The sequence below is a fragment of the Gopherus flavomarginatus genome, chromosome 4 (genome assembly GCF_025201925.1).
Source record: "Gopherus flavomarginatus isolate rGopFla2 chromosome 4, rGopFla2.mat.asm, whole genome shotgun sequence".
Classification (NCBI taxonomy): Eukaryota; Metazoa; Chordata; order Testudines; family Testudinidae; genus Gopherus; species Gopherus flavomarginatus.
Genome location: NC_066620.1, coordinates 165,141,326 through 165,167,351, shown reverse-complemented (window position 1 = coordinate 165,167,351; position 26,026 = coordinate 165,141,326). Strand labels below are relative to the sequence as shown.

Sequence of the window (26,026 nt, the reverse complement as noted above, 5' to 3'; positions counted from 1 at the left end):
CATGATATTCTTATCAATAAACTAGGCAAATACAACTTAGATGGGACTACTATAAGGTGGGTGCATAACTGGCTGGATAATCATAGTTATTAATGGTGCCCAATTCTGCTGAAAAGGTATAACAAATGAGGTTCCACAGGGGTCTGTTTTGGGATTGACTCTGTTCCATATCTTCATCAACGAATTAGATATTGGCATAGAAAGTACGCTTATTAAGTTTGCAGATGATACCAAACTGGGAGGGATTGCAACTGCTTTGGAAGACAGGGTCATAATTCATGATCTGGACAAATTGGAGAAATGGTCTGAGGTAAACAGAATGAAGTTTAAGTGCTCCGCTTAGGAAGGAACAATCAATTTCACACATACAGAATGGGAAGTGACTGTCTAGGAAGGAGTAGGGTAGAAAGGGATCTAGAGGTTATAGTGGACCAGAAGCAAAATATGAATCAGTGTGATGCTGTGGCAGAAAACACAAACATGATTCTGGGATGCATTAATAGGTGTGTTGTGAGCAAGACACGAGAAGTTATTCTTCTGCTCTTCTCTGGGCTGGTTAGGCTTCAACTGGACTATTGTGTCCAGTTCTGGGCACCACATTTCAAGAAAGATGAGGAGAAATTGGAGAGGATCCAGAGAAAAGCAACAGGAATGATTGAAGGTCTAGAAAACATGACCTATGATGGATAAAAGTTTTCAGGTATCTAAAAGGATGTCATCAGGAGGAGGGAGAAAACTTGTTCACCTTAGCCTCTAAGGATAGAACAAGAAGCAATGGCTTTAAACTGCAGCAAAGGACGTTTAGGTTGGACATTAGGAAAAAGTTCCTAACTGTCAGAGTGGTTGAACACTGGAATAAATTGCCTAGGGAGGTTGTGGAATCTCCATCTCTGAAGATATTTAAGAGTAGGTTAGATAAATCTCTATCAGGAATGGTCTAGACAGTATTTGGTCCTGCCATGAGGGCAGGGGACTGGACTCGATGACCTATTGAGGTCCCTTCCAATCCTAGAATCTATAAATCTATGCAAACCTTTCAAGGAGAGTTAGGAGCTGGATCCACAAAGGTATTTAGGCACATACCTGTAACTTTAGATGTCTTAATCAAAAATTTAGTTCCTCAACCACCCCACCCCCGAGCGCCTAAATTTCTGCCAATAAAGTCCCATCTGGGATTTGGGAGATGCAAGTCTCAGATGCCCTGCTCAAGGTTAGTGCTGATGTTCCCCTCGTGAATCCCATCAACAAAGGATTTGGTCCCCAACTCCCATTGGATTTAATAAGATTTGCATGCCCCAAAGCATATATTTAAATAAAGCTGAAAATAACATTTTCTCACAAAAGTGAAAAAACACTTTTCAAAATGAGTTCTTAACATATTAGGCCTCATCCACTCTGACAAGCCATGCTGTAATTAAAAGAACTGGAAGAAAATGTATCAGATTTTTGGATAAATCAATAATCATGTTAATAATAGTCTGGAAATGTGCATTAAACATGGTTCGTTAATTATGGTTCCAAGCCCCATCAGAGACAAGGTCTCAGTCTTGCCAATCAGTTTGTCATCTCAAACTTCGCTGAAACATAGTCCTGCATCAATTAAAAAGCACATCTGAAACTTGCTGAAGGACCTACTCCTCACACCAATCTGTGTCTTGGAACTGCTTTATTTTGAAGCACAAAAAAGAAACAATTAAGAGAAATTGTCTGGCTTAATTACCATCCATTCGAGCTGGCTCATTTTTCAGTTGGGACTATCTCTGCCACTGCAATAGTTTTAGTTCTTTTTGGAATGATTTTTCAGTATCTCATATATAAACAATTAATAATAAGTCTCTTAATTTGGACACACTGCATACTAAGTGAACAGGAATAGAAAAGAAGCAGTGTCACTATTTGCCTTCAAGGGAAATTTCCATTTTTCAGCGAGCTTAATGACTCTGTACTGAAATGATATAGTCCTCCACAATTACAAGTACACAGTTTGCAACTTAAAAAAAAAATTATAGCCTATGGTTCCATGTTACCTTGCATTTAAAATCCCCCACAACTAAACTGCTTGTCAAGTGAAAAATATGATTGCATATTTATAATGACCCTCTAAAAATAATTGTCAACTATCTCAATCTACTGCTTTCAAAGGCTCTTAACAGGGAACACTTCTTTATATTCCATTTCTATAACGAATGAATTACATAATAAGTTTCAAGGTATGTGAGAGCACCATGGGTTGTTTTTTTTAACAATTCTATGCTATTGAAATCACAACCACTGCTTTTATCCATTTAAAACAGAATAATTAGTTGTTGATATACATGTGTTACCAGCCCTTTAGGGCTTTTACTCTAATAAAAATGCTACCTCTATTATATTGTACAAATGGTGCAGCAATAAATCTATGCCAGATTTCAATTAAAAAGAAACACATATTTTGCCACTAGAAGTAGGTCACTAACTACAGCAGGGATCGGCAAACTTTGGCACGCAGCTCACCAGGGTAAGCACCCTCGCGGGTCAGGCCATTGTCTTTTTTTACCTGCTGCGTCCACAGGTTGGGCCGATTGCGGCTCCCACTGGCCATGGTTCGCTGCTCCAGGCCAATGAGGGCTGCAGAAAGCCATGGCCAGCAGAATCCTTAGCCCATGCCGCTTCCTGCAGCCCTCATTGGCCTGGAGCGGCGAACCGTGATTGGCTGAACCTGAGGACGCGGCAGGTAAATAAACCAGACAGGGCCACCAGGGTGCTTACCCTGGCAGGTTGCGTGCCAAAGGTTGCCGATCCCTGAACTACAATAAGGCCTTGATAGTTATTCTGTTATGTATCAGGAATTTTGTCATATAAATTTTGTTTTCCATTTGTCCAGTCATTGGAGTCACCCTGTTTTTTAAAAAAACATTAATGACTTATTCACTTGTTTTTTTTTCTGCCCCCTGGTGCATTCGGTGACATTATCAGTCAAGCGGAGCTGCACCATCTAGAATCAGAGCTTCATGCAATGTGTCATGGCTGATATTTCAAGGGAGATATTTATTTTAAAATGTGCTGGAAAGAGTGCTCTTACAGCATCAGATTTTCTGAGATTTTATTTATTTTTACAAATTTGCAGATGTCACAAATAGTGAAGAGGGCAGATCACTGCTATAGAGGGATCTGGCTCTCTCAACCTGAGAGCATGAAAACAATGTGTGTTATAATATTGTAAAATATAAAGTTATTCATCTAGTAACAAAGAATATAGGCGATACTTATAGGATGGGACACTCTATCTTGGGAAGCAGTGATTCTAAAAAATACTTAGGAGCCACAGTGAATAATTAGCTGAACATGAGCTCCCAGTGTGATGTTGTGTCCACAAATGCTAATGCAAACCCACAAGAATGACTAGAAGATTGGAACATTTGCCTTATAATGAGAGACTCAAGGAGCTCAGTCTGTTTAGCTTAACAAAGAGGATACTAAAAACTGACTTGATCATAGTCTATATGTAATTACATTGGGAACAAATATTTGATTATGGGTTCTTCAGTCTAGCAGACAAAAGCATAATAAGATCCAATGGCTGAAAGTTGACACTAGACATGTTCAAATTGGAAATAAGGCACACATTTTTAATTGTGAAGCTAATTAAGCACTGGATTAATTTATGAAGGGTTATGGTGAATTCTCCATCACTGGAAATTTTTAAATCAAGATTGAGTGTTTTTCTAAAAGATATGCTCTGGTTGGAATAGAAATGAATTGAAGGAAATACTATGACATGTTATTCATTGATTATAATACCAGATGATAATATTGTGATCATCTAGTCTGATTTCCTGCATAACAGAGGTCAGACTAGATTATCATAGTGGTCTCTTTTGGATTTATAATCCATGAAAGAGCATGTAAATACCTAGCCCTTGCCTCAAAGAACATACAGAAAAAATCCAACATGGCATTCCAGATGATGGACACACAAAAAGACCATGGAGTTACTCTGCAGGGCCCTGAACTTGCACACTGTTCTACATGGGCAAACTTCTGTGCCCATCCAAAGTCCCATAGCCTTTGATGGGATTTCAGGAGTTGCAGGGACCTTCGTTTTAAAGCAGCTGACAGGATTACTGTACATGGTAGATGCACATCTTGGTGGCTCTGCTATTCATGTACATGTGCTTCCTTTCCTTTACATAACGTCTCTTAGGCTTTGAGGCAGCACTGAGTTTTATGGGGAACTTTGAAGACTGAGAAGAAAAGGATCTGGAGAATTTTAAGATTGTATGTGTAAATGGGCAGCATGCAGAAAAGTACAAAACTTCTGTGAGAGGAATAGATAAAGGAAATATCATTGTTAATGGTGGATTGCAGGGGGTGGAAAAAACATGGAAGGAGACCAAGTAAGAGATGTATTTTGGGACTTCACATCACAGGAGCTTGAAATCAAAAGCCAAAAAATTATTTTGATGCACAATATAATAGGGAGCCAGTGAATTGATTCAAAAATTGGCTGGGTGAAGTGGAGGGCTGTCATGATCAAATCAACAACAAGAAAGGTGATGTTGGCAGCACCAAAGATAGACTGGAAGGGACAAGATTAGCAACAGTACCCAAGAGAAGGAAATAATAGTAGTCAAGAAGGAAGATGATTAGATCTATTCACCTTCCTCACACCAGACATTTGAAATTTGATCACAATTCATACTCTATTTTACACACTAACTGAGCTCCCTAGAGCTGCAGAATAACTTACACGTTGAATACTCTATATGTACTTCTCTGGGACCCATTTACTGCATAAACCGTGACAGAATCCCTCCTGAAAATCACTTCCATTCAACTTGCTTTCATCTAATTTTCTATGTTTTTTTTCTACACTATATAGTAAGATTCCTGTTTGTCACTGTCTATGTGCCACTCTGAAACCTAGAATACCTGTGTCTGTGTGAAGTGATGGAAATAGCTACAAGCATGTTGAGAGCTCCTTTGTTTAGAAAATCACCAGGTTCAATCATTTGCAGTTTGCTACTGTCCAATTTAAGTTCTCAGCTATTTTGGCTCCCTTCCTTTTTATTAAACATTATGAATTATACCCATACAATAGTATAGGCTTTCACATAGCATATGCTTAATATTTTGGTTCAGGGATTTTTTTTTTAATTCTGTAAAGTGTCATGCAAAATTATTGTGTTATATAATTGTAAAATAACAAACAACATGCAATAAAGATATTCACAACAGGGGAAACACTATCCAATGTCATGTGTCAATGGCAAAACTCTCATTGACTTCATTGGGATGAGGATTTCACCCATACCATTTAAATTTTCCACTCTAACCAGTTTTTGGTTGAGCCAACAAAATATGAAGTCATTGGACAGTTATACTTTAATATTTGTTACCAGTATATATTATATGGAAGATGCAGGTAATGAAGTCAGAATTAAGATTGTTTGGAGTACCTTGCCTCTGCATTCTCCAGTACTTTGGTTTCTTTCTAAATTGTACATCATTTTATAGATATCCTCCTTTAAGCTCTCAATAACTCTAACTCAACAACTTTAACTCCAGCTTCTCAATAATTTAGTACTTAATGACAATATTTCTTAAATAAGCATGTGACATTATACCATGTCACGTATAATCCTTATTCATCCTAATTCTTCTAGTCATAGAAAAACTTACAATGATCCTGACTTGCAATGACAATTTTTTAAAGGAACATCATCCTATTTCAAATGTATTTTTACTACCTTTTAAAAAAATCCTCATAAACTTTAAAACAAATGCCTATTAGTAGTCCATTTCATTCAGCAAGCACTGCTTTTTACTGTTATATTTTTTCTAATGAGATTAAAATTTAAAAAGCCATTAATAGAGAAACACTATTATTGAGCTGTGATATCTATTACTGGCTGCTATAAAGATAGTAAAGGAAGTGTAGTAGCATTCTATTTTGTGGGCCTTTCGTGGACATTTTTAGCTTTTCAACCAGAACCTGACTTGTAATAAATACCACAGTATTATTAGTAGTAATAAAATAGCACCTACAAACCCTAATCAAGACTGAGATTTCAACATGCTAAGCATTTTGTGAACGCTTACTGAGAGAATCTCTGCCTAGAAATGCTTACTATCTAAATAGACAATGAGTGAAAGGGAAACAGGGAAGTGCCTTGCTGAGGACTGCACAGTAGGTCAGTCAGAACAGGAACAGGATACATGCCTCTTGAGCCACTGTCCTTTGTCTCTCCTCAAGACCACTTTGCCTTCCCACACTATGGAGAATTTTCAATTTAGATGACTGCCCTTAACATATTACAGCATTTGTTAAGTACCACAAGACAAAATGTATGTCCGTTAATATCACTTTCCAGGTTTGCTTGGAAGTAAAATAATCAATGTTAAAATTTTCAGAATTTCTATTCAAGTGGGTGTATATACACCGAGGAGGCTTCAGTAAATTCCCTGTATACCTACAGTAAAAACAAAGCCACTCTTCCCATGGTATTCTCAGATTTTCTGGGCATTTTAATTAAGTCTTTCTTTTCAGATCATCTATTTGTGAATACTATGGGGTAGTTCTAAGTTCTCTTTGTCCCAGTTCCCTGTGATACAGCTGAAACTTTAACCAATTACGATATCTTTGCAGATTCCCACTTTGGAGAGTAACAGCCTAAGATCCTTTGAAGTCTATAATTCTCTCTTATGACTTTAGTTGATTTTGGATCAGCCCCTTAACCTCCTTTAACAGAAGGCTTTCAGGGCACCAAGCAAGTCACTATTCACAGAATCATAGAATCATGGAATATCAGGATTGGAAGGGAGCTCAGGAGGTCATCTAGTCTAACCCCCTGCTCAAATATCACTATTGCTACACAAGAGACAGAGAGGAGACAATAGTGATATTTTGAGCTATTGTGCTCCCAGACAACTATTATATCTCTATTGTTATATATGTAAAAGCTATTTCTGCTATAGGTAGGAGAGTCAAAGCTATGTGATCACCTTTCCATGCATGGTTAGTTCTTTGGAACACTGGCCAGGTATTGGGATTCAGAACTAGGATGGAGACCACATCATCTGTGCAAGTTTACCTGGCTTCCTTCCAATGCGCTGGATCTGCAGGGTTTGAGAGTTAGACCCACATCTCTTTCCATTCATTGGTTTGACCTTATTCCCCCTTGCTTTTAACTGCAACATTTCTCTGCATGGTCTCCTCTCCGTCTCTTGCTGAAGCCTGACTTCTATCCTCCTTTTCAACTGATACCAACAATTCTGCCTTTTCCACTAGATCTAACTGAAAAAAAATCAAATTTCAAACATTTTGACAAAAAAGAGAAACATTTTCACGAAACATTTTTCCACCTTTTCAGCCTATTTTCCCCTTTCTCACCAGCCCATCTCATCTGACAAATGTACATTCTACATCCACCTCTTCCACCTTGTCATTGCCTGAAACCCTGGCCCTCGTCCTTCTTCACATTTTTATACCCCACATTTACCCATATCATAAACTCTGATCCTCTAGACCACCCCTTTGCAGCCTTACCTCCATCTCCAGTTCCCTTCCCCCGGATGCTGACTCCATCGCAGTGAAGATTATTGACATCAACAGCATCTTAATCTCTCCATTTCCTGCCCTCAGAAACACCTGGGATCCCTCTGGTGATGCTGACTCTGCAACACTATTCTCACATGGGTCTCATTCTCTCATACTCCTCACCCTGGGTTGTCCACAAGTGTCATGGTAGGGCTGCAGCTTCACTGATTTAAATGGAGTTATGCCAATGTACACCCACTGGAGACCTAACTCTAAACATTTTGTGGTTGGCATATCACGTTTTATCCAGTGAAGGTGTACATTACAAGTACCTATCAAACTCTACGACTTTTAAAGAGTGTTTTTATAATATTCCTTATCTACGTTTTCTTTAGAACACTGAAAGAAAAAAAATTCTGTAAAGCAAAACTGAAACTGAGTCCACAGAGAAATAGAATATGTTATGTGGTATGCACATTACAAATACTATACACAATTTGTACTTTGTTGTTTTATAACTTCTCCATTTAATTCTCACAGTTTGCAACAGACTAGAGATTACAACCATGACTGTCCTTTCAAATGGATTTCTCTGTTTTAAAAATTTGTATTTTTCTTCATAAATTATAAGTTGAGAGATCTTTTGAGTTGTGTTTGAAAATCTGAAATCTCCAAATGCCTTTTAGGAATAATGCATAAATGCGCAATGATCTGCATTAGCTTCAGTTTACAGTATCATCTGCTGAGAGATTTGACCACTCTACAATATTTTCAGGATATCAGGAATCTTTCAAGGACAGAATCATACCAAGCTGTCATGATGATTGAGGAAAACTGGATGAAGTCCCCATTGCTGTATCCTTTAAATTAGCTAAGGACCAAAACAAAAAAAAAATGAAACTTGAACAGCATGTTCTGCATCAATATTTCTGCTAGCCATTTAGCCAGAAGCCTTTAATACTGCCTTTAACATTGCCACTAGTGCATTCATTTTCCTACCCTTTTATACTGTCAAGAAAGTACCTTCAATTTCACTTTCCTGGAGTACAAACCTAACCAAATATCAACTAGAACTGATTACTGCTTGGCTTTTAATGATGAAGGCTATTGATATTGTGATTAATTTTCATTTATTAACTAATTCACCTAATCCACAGAACAATAGATTTTAAAAACTAATTACATTCATAATATACAGTATTAAATTGGATGAATACTTCCTACTTTATTGTAAGAAGCTATCTTCAGAAGTTGTGCCAGCACAATGGCTCTATAATGAGAAATGCACCAATGGACACTTCGTTTTTATAAATTTAGAGAGAATACAAAACACAATAAATTATATGAAAATGGGGAAATAGTCTCAGGAGGAGACATATTGATGCAATTCATATTTCCAATGGTATTCAATATAATTTCAATGTTGTATTTACAATTAAAGCCTATCTTTATGTTGATTATCATTTATTCCACCGTTGTGCCAGCAATTTCATACATTATTAACTGTTAATGATATACATACAGCTCAATACATATTTATGCCATGTATTACACAGACAAACAAGGAATATATGTTCAACTTATTTTTAACTAATAAACATTAGGATTGGGTAATCATTCTCCAGAGCACATTATGAATATATAAATAATTACATTTATATAGCACTTTAAATCTTAACAAAATAGTTTCTAGAAGTCAGGAGTTGATAACAAAAACCACCAGAGTAGTCTGCAGTTACAGAAGAGAAGCCAAGAACTGAATGGGAAAAAAAAGGTATAGAGTAAGTGTCCTTGTGACTCTGATATGAGTATTTAATGTCCCTAAAAATACTGACAGTGAAATGTCTCAGGTTTTTTTGTTTTGTTTTGTTTTATTTTTTAAATATGGGTAATCTCATTTCAGTCAGGGCTGCAGCACATTGTGGGGGAAACAAGGGCAAGATTGCTTTAATGAGAATCTAGAGAGGAGTTCATTTTACAGGACAGTCAGTTTGAAACCTTTAAATGAGCACTAAACTAGAGTATCTGTAAATGAAATTAAAGGGATAAGAGGAACAAGATTGTATCTCATGCAGAGTTTTACATGCTTCATGCTAACAATATCTTTCTTCCCCCAACCAAAATCCTACAGCTACGGCTAGAAGAACTGTAGTCTTCCCTATTAAAAATCTTAAACAGACTTTCTACTGGATCAGAACTAAACCAGTATAATATGGTTATTTTCCTTGCTCATTTGTCCAGAAGTTTTCAGGGATGATCATGTTGCTTAATGCTATAAGATGCCATTTAATAGTGATTTTAGTTACATCAGTATCTATTCAGCAATGAAGCTGAATCCCTTAAGTAAATTCACTTTTTAAATGTAAGCCAGAGGACAATGATTTTTAGTAAAGGTGTTGACTTCCCATTTTTTTTCTATTTGGGTACCTGCCACAGAAGCCCTCTTTTCCCTTTATTGTTTGTTTTGGTACTTAAATCCCTTTAATGGCTTTTGTTTTTGTCCAGATACTTTTCTTGTCGGGTGCACTTGTTAGAGACCCATGCCAATAACCTTGATTGCATGTTGCTGTTGATGATTTAACTATTTCTGTTAAGGTCCTAATTTGGGAATAATGGTTAAGACTGGGCCAAGTTCACCCATGGTGTAGCCACATAGAATTCAGTGCAAATGTTTGAATACTCTAATTAAACATATCTGTCTTCTGATACACTAGGTCAGTAGATTGTGTTCAGTTTGATTTGTGAAGCTCTTTTAGTGCAGTGGAGGACAAAATCAAAAGCAGGTTTCTTCACTTTATAGTATTTTATTTCCTGTTACTTCTTTTGTTAAAATTCACCTAGTTTAAGTCTTAGCTATAGTAAAAAATCCCCAGGGGTGCAAAGGCACTGCCACAACAGATATCAGAACTTTGGCCAGGTAATTGGGAGATGTACTGATTCGTTGCTTCCCTGCTACAACCTCCATTAGTGGGGACCATACAAAGCCACAGCAACTGCAACTAATGGAGACAGAACTGCTGCACCCAGGGGGAGATCCATTGACTTCATCTATGTTTGTACTGCACCCTTCTTCAGTGGAACACCCGAGTGAAGTCCCTTCAGTTGTAGTGTAGTTGTAGCCCGCACTTCTTCAGCAGCGGTGAATCTAGGTATCTTGAATGATCTCCATGAACATGTACTCCAATCCTTCTCTTGTACAATTGAAAAATGTGTGTCCTCAAAATTTGTGTCAGGGTTGCCATGGTCATTGGATAAGCACTTCTTTTTATGTTTATATAAATCAAAATCAGTGTGTTTACCATTCTGAATCTTTTTACAAGCAGCAAAGAATCCTGTGGCACCTTATAGACTAACAGACGTTTTGGAGCATGAGCTTTCGTGGGTGAATACCCACTTCCTCAGATGCATGGGTATTCACCCACGAAAGCTCATGCTCCAAAACGTCTGTTAGTCTATAAGGTGCCACAGGATTCTTTGCTGCTTTTACAGATCCAGACTAACACGGCTACCCTCTGAATCTTTTTACAGTGACTGAATTTGCATACTCAATTTTGCGGACCAGTAAAAGACAAGACTTAGGTTGGATAATGCTAAAAGGTCAGAATCACCCAAATTTATCTCTTATTTTCCTCTTGTTCCTCACTATTACCATCAATTGAGTGACTCTTAGGCCTTGGTTTCACTACTAGAGTGATCGATGCTGCTGCAATCGAATACCCACTTAATCCATGACAGATCGCTCTCCAGTAGACTCCAATACTCTAACTCCCTGAGAAGATTAAGATAAGTTGACTGGAGAGCATCTGAAGATACTGGCACAGTGAAGACACCGGGATAAATCGACAAAAGCTATTATGCACATAGACAGAGTAGCATAACTTAGGTCGACTTACCCAGGTAGTGAAGACAAGCCCTTAGAAACAACACTGAAAAACACCCACTTGCCTCACAGACTTAGGCATGTTGCTCTATGATTGACAAATATTTTTGATCTTATGAGGTAAAAATTTTCTGTTATTAGTACTAAGTTTTCAGGTAGGATAATAACCAGTTATTTGATCATTTTATGATAGTATATGATTAAAACCTTACCAGATATTATAATATAAAGCAGAGTAATTATTTTACCATCCTTACTGACAAAGGAATGGAAACACAGACAGCACCTACAGTATGCACTGGACAAACTCTTGGCTGACAGAATGAAAATTCCTTATATCTAGCCCTGCATTAGGGATGGATGAAGGATAAATTAAATCCAAAGTGCTCGGTGCAGTTTTTGTTATTAAATTCATTTTTTATCTTTGAAAGATTATTTAGATTGAATCTCACAGAAAGGAATTGGCCTTCCAATGAGAAATTAATCAAGAAGGTATCTAAATGTAGCATCAAATATTAGTTGTTTTCATACTATCCTTATGATCTGGTGTGCTTAAGCAACAGCACTCTCTTTGATCAAACAGACTATTGCACATATTTATCTTGATCTTGGCGGCAGGGGGTGGGGGGAAAAGGGAGGCAGTGAGTCCACTTCTCTTCCATTTTTTACTATGAAGAGTGTTCACTGCAGTGTGTGTGTTTTTCCCTTTATACTTGGCAGGGTACTCAGAGGGTCTGGAAACCCCTATGGTTCTTAAATCTCGGAAGGGCTGGTACGGGAACCCAGGCCCACAAATTCCACTGGGTTCAAATTCAGGGCCCTTAAGCCAGGCAGGCAAAATCAAGCCTCAACAACACCCCCTTACTGTGCTCTGATCTCCTTCCTACCTCCCTTGGTTTCTGTAGGCTTTTCCAGCCTGTAGATCCCATCGTGCCCTTTCTGGGTTCTGTCTCTGGGCAGCTTCTCAGCAGCTTGTTGAACAGGCATTTCCTTTTTCAGCTTACTTGCTCCTCTGGCAGCCACCTCACTCCTCTGCTTCTCAGCCTTTTTCTCCCAGCTGCTGTGAGGCTGCCAATCAGCATTGGCCTGTAATTCCCACATAAACTCCTAGGTTGCAAGGCCAGCATGGAATATATACACTCCATGACAGTCCTCTTGGTTTTACAGTTAAATTAACCCTTACTTTTTAACCTGTCAAATGCTGTTGTGCTCTGGTCAGGGCAGTAACTGTGTTTAGGTGATGAGCTTGTTTCTATTGTCCTCTTTCTCCCTATACTCTGCATAACTTCATTTCTGCAGAAAGTTTTTGGCTCGTATTTCAGAGTCCGTATTTCTCAATCTCTTAAGCTTAAGCTTCCTAGATACATCTTGTCTGAGGCTCATCTCTGGTGCACTTCACGTCTTTGAACATCTCTCAGCTTAGAGAGTGGAACCATTTACAGGTTGAAAAGGTGAGGCAGAGCTGCCATCCTGCTGCTGAGTCTCTGCTTTTGCTGATAGCACCATTCTGCCAAAGAACACAGGATTTGTTTTTCTTATTTGTGAATTATTTTGCTTTTAGCCCAAAGAGATGATTGGAGATTTAGATCAGCAATGGCAGGACTCACAGGAGCCACAGATGCACACAACTAGCCGAGGAAAATAAAAGAACATCTATATTGATGTTGTGTTTGTGTATATTGTAAGTCATGGATCAAGTTTAATTATAAAAATCATTATAGTTCTCTCAATCTTCAAAGTACCTATTAGTCTTATGTGCATTACTAGAATCTGATTGCAATCTCAATTCACATGCAGTTATATGTATATAATGAAGAAAAAATTAGCTGCAGAAACCTCAAAAGAATAAACTTCTTCTGCAACTGAATTAAAATGACTTGCACCATTGTCAGGAAATGTGGTGTCTGAGTAGTAAGGAATTCATTTTTTCACTATGGGTAGTCTGGCATCCCATGTTCTAACGACCCCATACTTTCCTAAACCAATTACTTCCGTCTAGGTTTAGAAGAATCTTTATTTTTTCCCAAGCAGAAGTGCTGAAACTTTCATTGTCCATTTGACTTGCACAGCATCTCTGAGGATTTGGCTACTCTTTGAAAAGGTAAATAAATCTTTCCTATGTCAGTGTTATAATAGCCTGAGCAGAAGTTAAGGCCTATGCTACAGTAACTTTCAGCTGTTTTTCAAATGCTTTTGCACTGAGCTAGAGTTTATTTCAGATATAAAATAGATAAAACTGTTCGATAGCACTTGTTCTATTTCCTTAGTGACATAAAACCTCCATTCCATGAATTAAACTCTAGATTTTTCCAAACAGTAAACTCACTGAAAAATGGATTGAACAGGTTTACAATGATATCCTCAAGGCTTATAGGAGACCAAAAGTTATCCATAGAAATACAGAGGAAACTAACCAATTACTAAAGGGAGAACAAAAAGGTACATTTTCTCTATACTTTAAATAGGACGGACTGAGGAAGACTATATTAGCAATTATTTTTCCTTATAACAGCAGCATTAAAAAAAACCACTATACTTTAAGATTATATTGAAAAGCAAGATATAAAATAGATAGAAATGAACTTTCTTCTTATGATACCATTCTGGGATCAATATGTTGCACTACCAGTCCCCAAAACTGATATGATTATCAGTTCTGTCCCCAGATTCATATGGAACAGAAATAGAAGTCAAAATATAAGCCATAAGCAGCCTTGTATAATGGGGTGAGCATTGCATTGGCAGTAAGGAAATATGGTATCTATACTTGGCTCTGCTACTGAGTGGTCTTTGGGAAGTCACTTCATCACTCTGTACTGCAGTTTCCCATCCCACACACTGTCTTGTGTATACATTGTCAACATGCTCTGGGGGCAGGAACAGTCTCCTTAGGAGTTTATACAGTGCCTACTACAATGGATCCCTGCCTTTTGTCAGGGCTTCTTGGCACTATTGCAATGTTAATAATCAAATGTGTTTTATTGCATCTGAGATAACATTATATGATTGTGTATTGAAATGAGTGGAACATAATTAATATCACTGATCGGGGAAGATTTGCCACTTAGTCAATTGTTAAATATGGTGAAACAAACAAATAAACAAAAACGGACAAAGTTAAACAATAGTGATTGATTCAAAGAATGGGAAAAGCAGAGCCCTTTACATTTAGTGCAATTTTTAATTTGATATTTGATGTCCAGCTACTGTGTGATAGGTGAATTAGAACTACTTAGGACCACAATAGAAAAAAAACACAAAATATCTATTACATATTTTTTTAAGTTCCAGTGAGCTGAAGATAAAGGAAAGTTGGAATCTTTGTGAGTTATTTCAGACAGATTACTATCCATAATGTCCTAGGCATGCTAAACAGTGCTAAAGACTGTCAGAGCTCCTTGTGGGGTTCCCCCGTCTTGGCCACTCACTGGACTGTTGTGAGGAAATGCAGCTGCTGGGTGCAAGGCTGTTTTAAGCTTCCCTGGGTCTCAGCAGTCAACCGTGTTGTTTTTTTCCCTTGGCATGCTGGCACATTTTCTTAGCATTGACCCTCAGTTCATTACCCCTTCACAGTAATGGAATCCCATGGCTCATCTGCTTTAGGCTACCAAGATACCCCACTAGCTGAAACACACCATCTCCCAGAACTCGATCAGGTGTGAGTCTTCTGGTTTACCTTGTTAACATAAGTGTCAATGCTTAACATACACAGACACTTTAATCAGAAGCCTAACACTATTGCTTTTTAAAGCTTTAAAGCACAAGAGAGTACAGATCATATAGAAAACAATACACATCCTAAATGCAATGCCCTTCAATAGCTCCCTCTTCTCCTAGGAGCCCTTGCGGGACCATCCATGTTCAGACAGGGCCCATAGCTTCATTAGGCTCCTATAAGCTGAGCTGTTTCTCCCTCCTCTTGAGTTGGAAATAAATGACCCCAAAGAAAAGCAACTCCTGCCCTTTTATAACTTCCGTAACTCCCATCAGATGACATTCTATTCAGCCTCCTCAGGTGATCAGAGATTCCTGCCAGGTGGCCTCAGTGCCACAATTTCTCCTGGTTGTGAGCTATTCTGTTGTTTAGAGCTATTCCTTTAAAAAAAAATGGGAGAGCACTTTAAGTCAATGACCATTTTTTGTTATTCTTTTGTGACCGGCCTTTGGAATTTCATTCCAAAATGGAGAAAGACAGCCAAAGAGCAAGCAAAGGGATTGTTCATTCACATCAGCACTTTTATGGCTTCTGAAAGCATGCTCCACACCTCATCCCTCTCATATTTTGGATGGCACTTCTGATTCTTAAATCTTGGTTGAGTGCTGTAGCTATTTTTAGAAATCTCACATTGGTACCTTCATTACATTTGTCAAATCTGCTGTGAAAGTGTTCTTAAAATGAACATGTGCTGGGTTAATATCCAAGACTGCTATAAATGAATGCAGGTAAAACACATCGGGAAACATACAGTTATCTTCCAAAGAATTCAGTCATGAATTTAATTAATGCATTATTTTTTTAATAGGCATCATCAGCATTGAAGCATGTCCTCTGGAATAGTGGTCGAAGCATGAAGAGGCATACGAATATTTAGCATATCTAGCATGTAAATACCTTGCAACACCAGCTACAAAAAGCCATGTGAACACCAGTTTTCACTTTCAGGTGACGTTGTAAATAAGAACCAGGCAGCAGTATCTCCCATAAATGTAAATAAACTTGTTTGTCTTAGAGGTGTAGCTGTGTTAGTCTGGATCTGTAAAAGCACCAAAGAGTCCTGTGGCACCTTATAGACTAACAGACATATTGGAGCATGAGCTTTCATGAGTGAATAGCCACTTCGTCGGATGCAATTGGCTTAGCAATTGTCTGAAAAAGAAGTAGGACTGAGTGGACTCGTAGGCTCTAAAGTTTTACATTATTTTGATATTGAGCACAGTTATGTAACAACAAAAATCTACATTTGTAAGTTACACTTTCACCATGAGGAGATTTCACTACAGTACTTCTATGAGGTGAACTGAGAAATACTATTTCTTTTGTGTATCATTTCTACAGTGCAAACATTTGTAATAAAAATAATATAAAGTGAGCACTGTACGCTTTGTATTCGGTGTTATAATAGAAATCAATACATTTGAAAATGCAGAAAAACATCCAAAATATTTATAAATTTCAATTGGTATTTTATTTTTTAACAGAGTGATTAACTGTGATTAAATTTTTTAACTATGATTAATTTTTGAGTTAATTGCTTGAGTTTACTGCAGCCCTCTTGGTCTGACAGTAAAAAGGTGGTAACGCATGTATTGGTTTCTGTATTCTGTATAGTGCTGTACTAACCTCTGATTGATAATCTTAGATAAAATAATTCCAACTGAGTTTGTCATCTGACAATCTTAAATCATTAACTCAGACACGCAACAGGCGCAAGATAATTAGACAGAAAAACTGGATTAGTTTACACCATAAAGTCCACATTGATATAATCTAAGGATTACTGAAATTGTTAAAAACAGGATGTGGAGCCAGAAGTTAATGAACCAAAAGTGGATATTTGGCCTGTCATAAATATAAAGGGAAAGGTAACACCTTAGTCTCAGCACAGAGTAAATCACAAGCCAAAACAAAAGATAATCTAACACATTCCCTTGCTAGTATTTACTAATTCTATAGGAGTTGGATTGCTTGCTTTCTTGATCTGTCTCTGGCAAGAGCCACAAGGAACAGACAGAACAAAGCCACTCCCCACCCAAGATTGGAAAGTATCTTGTCCCCTTATTGGTCCTTTGGGTCAGGTGTCAGCCAGGTTGCTTAAGCTTCTTAAACCTTTACAGGTAAGAGGATTTTGTGCCTCTGGCCAGGAGGGATTTTATAATACTGTATACAGAAAGGTGGTTACCCTTCCCTTTATATTTATGACACCTAACTGACACAATAAACAATTAGTTAGTTGTGGCTCAGTATCAGGATCGTAGGTGGCTTTGCATTTTCCCACTGACAAAAACTTAGCCACTGAGCAGTAGTTTTGAGAAGGTCAGTGGTGCCTAAATGTTGGATTTAGGCACCTAAAAGTGTGGTTAAACCCCTAAGGATATGTCTACACTGCAGATGACAGTGAGCGTGCAAGATAGAAAGACCTGCACTAGCAGGGCTTGAGCTTGTGCCCTAAAAGTAGTATTGTGGATGTTGCAGCTTGGGCTGTCAATCCCACCCAGTCCCCTAGGCTTGAGATCCTGAGCTCCAATGTCCACATTGCTATTTTTTTGTATTTTAGCTCAAGTCCTTCTGCCTAGGTTGAGGGTCTTGCTCCCAGCAGTATGGGCATACCCTCAATGCCTTTGTTCATCTAGCCCTAACTGACTAACCAAAGTACTTGGCAGAGCAATTAATGGAACCAAGGGCTCCTAATTCTAATAGTTTTCCTTCCACTGCCACAAAATCATGCTTCTTTTCCTAGGTGTCGCCTGGTTTCACATTAAAGTAATGAAAAAACATGATATATATCCCCAGGTTTGGTCAGACTGAGAAATCTTAGTTAACCTCTGTAGTGAATGTGGGCTGAAATTTGAGGTTTGAGTTTGCACTGATGCCTGAATTCAAGTAAATTTCATCTTGTTTCATATATCTAACTCTTCCTCGAGTAGCAATACACGGTAGGTACTGACATTTCAAATAAACCTTAAGAACATGAATAATAATTTGACATGTCAATGTGATTTGATTGCAATAGCTCTCAGTCCATCAGATCAACAATTTACAAACTAGGAGAACACAATTCCATTTTTGGAAATCAATATTAATACTTGCAAAGGTGCAGTGATCTTTGACATGACTTGATATTTCCCTTGTGAAAAAAATTATATAATATCTCCATCAGAACTGATAATATCTGGAAAAGAAGAACAGTTCCAGTAGATATTGTGAGTTCTGGTAAATATAACAAGCATATAATGCAAAGTAAAAATACAGAGAATTGCTTGTCTCAGTGATAGCGGGTCTGTGTACAAAGATAATGAAGGATATCTTTGAGGACACTCTTGTGTACAGGATAAACTGCAAGAAACTCTGCTCTCTGTGTCTATGCAGCTCTCATTAAAGTCAATCTAAGTGTTACTGTGTATATAAAGGCAGAATTTAGCTCTCAGTAACTATGAACAAAATAAAGCTCGGTAGTGGCGTTCAACATGCATGAAAATGACAGCCAGAAAGTGAACAAAAGAATTCAGTGAAAGTGACAGTGAGTCTGACTATGTGAATAAACTTTTTGTAGAAATGAACTAAAAGCAACACCTTGAGTGTTGTCATTTGCCTTGCCACCAGCAGCTATTTTGTAAAACCCAGAATAAGAAAAGTAGCCTACAGGCCAAATGTTTCCACAGAGAATAAAAATTCAATTATTTCCTGAAGTTGAACGACTTCACTTGAACATGCTATCCAATTTAACAGCACTACCAACAAACACAACTGCCTTACCTTAGAAGAGTGAGCACCAGGACTAAAAGGACGCAATACTAAGTAACCCTATTATTTGATCTTTCCTCAGCTGTGAACAGGATCTGCTGGTTACATACTGGGGAGAAAGGAATTGAGTAATTGAAGATACCTACATACAAATAATTGTAGAAAATCCTAAAATAACTCCAAATCTCCCAATACTTGAAACAGATATAGCATCAACATAATTGCCTGAGTTGTGTCTGTCCAGCACTATTCCTGGATGTGGAACTGAGACTTATTGAACACAGGACATTTCCTAAAATGGAAATGGGCAGAAGAGTTTTGATCCTTTGTAACAGAATTGATGTTCTCTAATTCATATTTTAGGTTGCCTGGATTGCACAGAAAGGGTTCAGATGAATTTTATAGACAGACAAAAATATATGAAAATTAATGTAAATTAAAATTTTGTGTTCTATATAAATTCATTGTATTGAAGAAGCAGTGTGACAGTTACATGATATCTTTGTTACAAGAGAAACAGGATATCTCTTTCTGTGAATTTGGGTGTAGATGGGGCTTCTGGATCCCAAAAGTGGTAATCGGGAACTTTCATAATTCAAAAACTGTCTGTACTTCTTTAAAATCCCCAAAGAGATGACTCACTTCCTTTTCTGCAGCAGGTATTGTTACTTGATAAATCCAACTGCTATGTCACAGTGTATTGTATTTCTAAATATTTGTAGTTTGTTTGGTAATGTGCAAATCACTTCATTTATTACTAACTGTTAGGTACCAAGCAAGCTTTATCCCCCTAGGATCCAAAGGAAGGATTATCAGGTGACTTGACTGCCCGCCTTTATGCTTCATACTGGAAAGTTCCTGCTTTTTGATGTTGTGGTCCATCAAAGTTAAACAGAAGAAGGACCATTTCATCAAATCCATTTCCCTGCAGTTCCCTGTAGTTTAGGAGTGTGTGTGATAAAACGTTGATAAAACATACAAACATTGATGTCAATTGGACGTTTCTATATGGGGTGGGAGAGTTAAAGCAGCAGCACACCAGAAATAATTGCTAAAATATAAGTCATCCAAAAATCGCAATGAAGTTTACTAACATTTGACAGAACTCTCAAGTATTACAGTTTTTGTGAGGGGTGGGGGATTATTCAAATGAATCTTATAAACATACAGAGACATTCTCTCATCATTAAAAATGAATGTGAAAAACCAGATTTGCAAAAGAGTTCTGGTGCCATTTAGGCACCTGAACAAAGTGGCCAGATTTCAAAAATGATTAGCACCCCACAACCCTCGCTGAGAACAACTGAGGCCTCTAAATTAAGTGGTCAGGCAGACAATGGGACTGTTGGGTACTGGACACTTTTCACTTCATTTAGGTGCCTAAAAAGGAACTAAACTCTTTGGAAAATCAGGTTATAAATATTCTATTAATTCTAGCTCCAAAAACACCCCATCAGCCATTCCCCCTTCCCCATGCCATCCCCCAGAGTGTATAAAACTAACCAAACATTGAAAGTGCCTCTTAATGTACTTCAGCTTAAAAGTCTGGAAGATCAACTGAGTCCTCAACCAGTTAACAATCTGTTCACTATAAAAGAAAAAGTCAGTAGTGATGGAACAGAAAAGAGGAAAGAGAAAACCCAAGCCACATAATGAGCCCTCCAATGTGACTTCAAGAAGTGGTCTCAATAGCAAAGTAATTTCCTATATTAGTTTTGAATTTTGAATCTCTGTGCTTTCTTTAATAAAAAATGAAGCTTTATGGTAATGGCTATTGCTTTAGCATTTTTCTTAAAATACTATAATGTGTGTTTCTTTAATAAAAGAGATTTGAAATAATATTTCACTAGGGAAAAATATAATAAAGCTCCAGATTGCATGTTGAAAACCTTCCTCTGTTCTTTGTCTAAACTTAGGCAGTTTCCATAAAACACAAGATGCCAAATCCTGCTCACATTTGCATTGAAATTTATGCAGTTACTCTGGATTTGCACTCATGTGATCAGAATTTGGTCTTACAGGTTCTAATTAAGTCTGTGGAATACAGACCACTAAATTTTATTTATATTATATATTAATAATCAAGGGAAAATATGCTTTGTGATACATTGGCTGAAGGAATATCAGTTGGCCTGCCTGGCACAATGGGGGCTGCTGGAAGCAGGAGCCAGTATGTCCTTCGGCCCACTAGAAAACTGCACTAGAATTTTAATAGTCTTCCACCATGTAGCGGGGCAAAGACTCACCAGCTTGGTGCCTCCTGCTGGTCATCCTGAGAATTAGCTCTTCCAGCCTGGAGTGACCTCTGCAGGCTGGTGTCCGGCCTGCCGCTGGCCCCCCGAGTCTTTCCTGGACCCTGGTGCCCCTCTACATCAAGGTTCTGCCCCCCAGCAGTAACCCACACTCTGGATCTCCCCTCCCTGGGGAACCCCAACCCTCTAAAACCATCTTGCCTCAGTGGTTACTGCCAGTCACCATCTAGCCCCCTTTCCCTAGGGCAGAGTGCAGTCTGTAAACCACTCATCATCAGGAAGGGGGTTAGGATCTTCTGCCTTTGTCTATCTCTGAGCTGCCCCTCTGCAGCCCTAGAACCTTTCATAGGCCCTTTTCAAGGCCTACAGCCTGGTTTTTTTCCAGGCTGGGGCTCCCCAGCTCCCTCTGCCCTTCCCTAGCACTGCTCTACCTTATCTTGCAGACAGCCAGGTCCTTCTCTTTCAAGAAGCTACAGAGAGATTTTTTTCAGCCTCTGGCCCCCAGCCCTCTTATAGGGCCAGCTGTGGCCTGATTGGGGCTTGGCCCCAGCTGTGGCTGCTTCCCTCAATCACCCTAGCTTTTCCCCACCACAGCCCTCTCCAGGGCTGCTTGAACCCCTTCAGGGCCAGAGTGGGGTGACCACCCTGCTACACACCCCTCCATCTATTTTCATACATATTTAATGCATTTTGAATGTTAAGCTAGACTGACAGAGTAAACCACCAGAACTGGGCAAAGGTTTTGGCTGATACAATTGTAAGTGTTACAGTCCCACTAAGGAATATCTAAAATACTGAATCCAATAAAAGTGTCAAATTTCGCTTAGTTTTGCTCATATTCAGAACTTTGCAATAGTTTTATGACCATTTGTGAATGTCACTACCATTTCATTACTTTCATAATGCACCAGCTCATTAGGGATAGCAGTATACTTAAACACGAGCTTAACCACATGAATAGTCCCATTCAAATCAACGGAACTACTCACATATTTAAAGTTAAGCATGTGCGTAAGTCTTTTGCTGGATTTCAGCCTGCTGAGGCCTGCTTAGGGGCTCAAAGCAGACTCCATGCAAGTTAAGCCAGATGCCCGAGGATTACCCCCAGCCTAAGGGAATCCTTGGCTGGTGTTGGTATGGTTTGGTGATTCCTACTTCACCCCTCTTTCAGCCCCCTTGTGGTCTTTTCACCAGCATTCCGCATGAATAGCCAAGGGAAGGGAGTGGGGGGAGGATATGAGGGGAGGGCAAGGAGTTATGTCCATCTTAATTTCAGTTTGGAATTATGTCTATTAGCAGCCAGCCTAACCGAGCAGCAATGACATTTAGAAATTGAATGGAAGAAAGGAACAAAAAGAGGGTAAACAAAAAGGAAAAAAAATCTTATTTTTTCATCTAAGGAAGGTGCATTTCTCACCCAAACATCACGCATCATATTATATTGTAATGATGTAGTTAATAAACATAATTTCCTTGAAAATGTGCCTGCATTTTCTAAAAGACAGATAATGACACCAGGCTATTATATAATATGGATTAAAAGTCAAGAATGGTGGCAACAGTGTTATTGTAACTTCTCTTCCTATTAAACCCATATTTCTTTTAGAAATACAGTCACGCTTGTGGTGAAATTATGCTTATTAATTAAAACATTTTATGATGTGAAGCCCATGACTTGCACATCAAACTTTCATTTACTGTTACTGAATTTACTAAAATGAAATACAAACTGCCTATACTGTGCTAGCATTTTATTTGTCCATTGCAAAGACTGCAGTGATTGTTAAAAACAGTAAAACTATTGAATAATTTAATGGCTGATATTTCTGGAATGTATAAGTGTAGCCAAAATTGTCCATTATAATTTTCTCTATGTAGAGATAATTTATAGATTGCAACGTGACTATAAAATCGACAATGAAAATAGCATATATTGAAATTTATTTTTTTTTCATTGAATTTAGTAATTTGGCAAATCTTGTTGTTTACTCAGTCAGAAGGTTGGCTGATTGGAGTAAATGTCTATCACACTAACATACAATTACATGTGTTCATTCCTATGAAATTTTTTTATTGGAATATGGGTGAGTACAAAGATGAAGGATATATTCTAACTTGATGAGAATTAGAAAAACAGACTAACTTATTGTAATGTACATCATGACATTTGCATAATATTTGACTCCTGTGAGATTGTCAGAGGAAGGAGGTATTTTTTTGGGAACTTGATCTGTTGTATCTCTATGTAAAATGTCTTTAATTTTTGCTATTTAGGATTTTTGAGTATACGTAAACAGATTTCTGGTAAAAAGTGATATTAATATATTTACAAGACTATCATATTCTGCAAAGCAATTTCTATCAGCTGTAACTTTGGATGATCAAATTTCTGAGCTATGTAATTGTTAGTATCTGTCAGTAAATATTAACTCTTTCAGTTCTTTCTGTATATTTGATTCATTTATATATTAACTATTCAAATTAAATAATCTTTATCTTCAATAAAGAGTCTGTTTGAATTCAGAAGCCAAGAACACTGGTACTTCACTATAAGTAACCCTATTCAGGAATTTTATCCATTATGCTTTATTTTAAACAATCTAGGATGCTTTCATGTTTATACAACTCCAGATATTATTTGAAACCACATCATTAATACTTTTTATATTAATTACAACGTACAATAATTATGCATCTATAGTGCTTACATAAGCATATATAGACTTGGGAAACTGTTAAGGGGTGATTGTTGCAGCAGATGTTTTCTGTTGGGGAATCAATAGGGAAGAATGACTGTGTGGTAAGAAGAACCCACTGAGATATTATCTTGAGGAATTGTTAGTCCTCTCAACTGTAAATATTCATGCCTTCACACATAAATCAGGTAAACTGAGAATGTATAGAAATGACATGACATCACAACATATGTTTATTTGACAAAGAGGTCTTCTTTGTTTCAAAACCCTATGTAATGATACTGTTATGGGAACTTAGTTGGGGGAATGAAAACTCTGCATCCTTCGAGATACAGTGATGGAGAGATACAGAACCAACTCTTGATCTGACAGCAAAGGATGGTAATGTATCTATTTCTTTCTGTATTCTGTAGAGTGCTGTATTAATCTCTGATTGATAATCTTTGATTAAATAATTCTAATTGAGCCTGTTATTCGACAATCTCGCATCATTAACTCAGACACGCAACAAAGTCCTGACAAAGTTCTAAGTCTGAAGAGAATAATATATGACATACCCTTAATGAAAACTAGTATCCTAAGAGCTACAAAGACAGAATCCAAAAGTGACAGTATAAGTAACCAAAAGTAGGAATAGCTTCCATTTGACATAAATGTCACTAAGTACCTGGAATTTGACAGAGCTACATACGTATGTATAAGTTTGAGCAACACTGTCAAATTAACAAGTATTTCTTCTACAAAAAAGATGCTAAATGTCTGTTTTGAAAAGTGAACCAAAACCCATGTCTCATTCATTAAAGGTAATCTGACGTTGAGATTTCCATGTAGCATGACTCAACAGTTTTTATAGCATTTAAGGATGCCATTAGATTCAGACATTTCTCTCCATACTCAGAAGGATTTTTTCTCTTCTTTTAATTATCATCAATCCATCAAAATCACCTATGACTGGCAGTTTAATGATCTATTCTACATCCTTTGCTAATATTTGCATAATATAACATTATACCACCAGAGTATGGTGATTGATTAAGTGCCAATTATTATTTTATTATTATTATTAATGATTATATTTGTATTCCAGCAACATCTAAGGAGTCCATTCAAACCCTGGGACCCCTCCTGAGCAGTGCATTGTACAAATATCACCCAATGAGCTTACTATTTAAATAAACAGGATAGACAAAGTATTACAAAAAGGAATGCAACGTACAGAGTAAGCAGTGTGTGATGGCTGGCAAACTTGTCAGTTCTATGTGGTGTTTTAATTTGGACGGGTTGAATTGTGGTGGGTTTTTCTGTGTATATAAATATATACATAACACATGCACATATTTAATCTGCTATGTGACAAACGCGGGGTGAGGAGGAAAGGTAGGAGGCACGTTTGGGAGAGAACCAAGGACCCAACCCAAGCTACTGCTAAGGACATCACCTGGGGATGACAAGAGGGAACCTGCAATGGAGTATGCTCACCAGCTGAAAGATTGGATGGACCTGACCTAACATTTTACATGGCAGCATATGCAGGAGGAGTCAAAGCATCAGAGAAAATAGCAGCATATATGGGAAACACACTTTACTAAAGGGGATAAGGTGTGCATGTACTCTTCCAAGAGAAAGAGAGGAAGGGCCCCAAAGTTAACGCAAATTGGAAAGGTCCTTAAACTGTATTAGAGAGACTCTCATATGTGGTACATTGGGTAGAGCCAAATCACCTAAGAAAAAGAGAGGGCTGAGCATAGAACTGCAGTGGGTTCCCCTAGATAAGAGAATACTGACAAAGAGGGGACTGGAGCCAGCTTTAGTCATTAGGCCTCAGAGGAATCCATTATTGTTCCTGAAATAATTCTGTCAGTTCCTTCAGCTAATGGACATCCAATGAGCAATCCCAATCCTCAAGCCTACTTTTCAGAATTCACAGGCCGCTTAAGGATTGTCCATATATTATGCATTCTAAATAACAGAAAGGGGGAAGCCCTCCCCATAGACATGGAACTACTACTTCTGTTTGTAGGACAATAAGATACCACATTTGAGAATGAATGTATCTGAGTGAGGGCCAGTATAATGGGGCTTTGCTTTCCCCCAACTATGTTGTAGATAAGTGTGGACTGAGACAACAATTCCTTTGGGGGTGTATAGTAGGGTGATCACACCACTCCAGCCCTGGAAGGGTAAAAGCAGCCCTGGAGAGGGCTGCAGCAGGGTAAG

The 26,026-nt window shown here is 37.9% G+C and overlaps 1 protein-coding gene across 1 annotated transcript in view; it reads right to left on the bottom strand.

The window, feature by feature from the left end:
* LOC127049621 (uncharacterized) overlaps positions 1 to 26,026 on the bottom strand; it is a 1,817,862-nt gene that overhangs the window by 1,212,007 nt on the left and 579,829 nt on the right. The window lies entirely within an intron of this gene.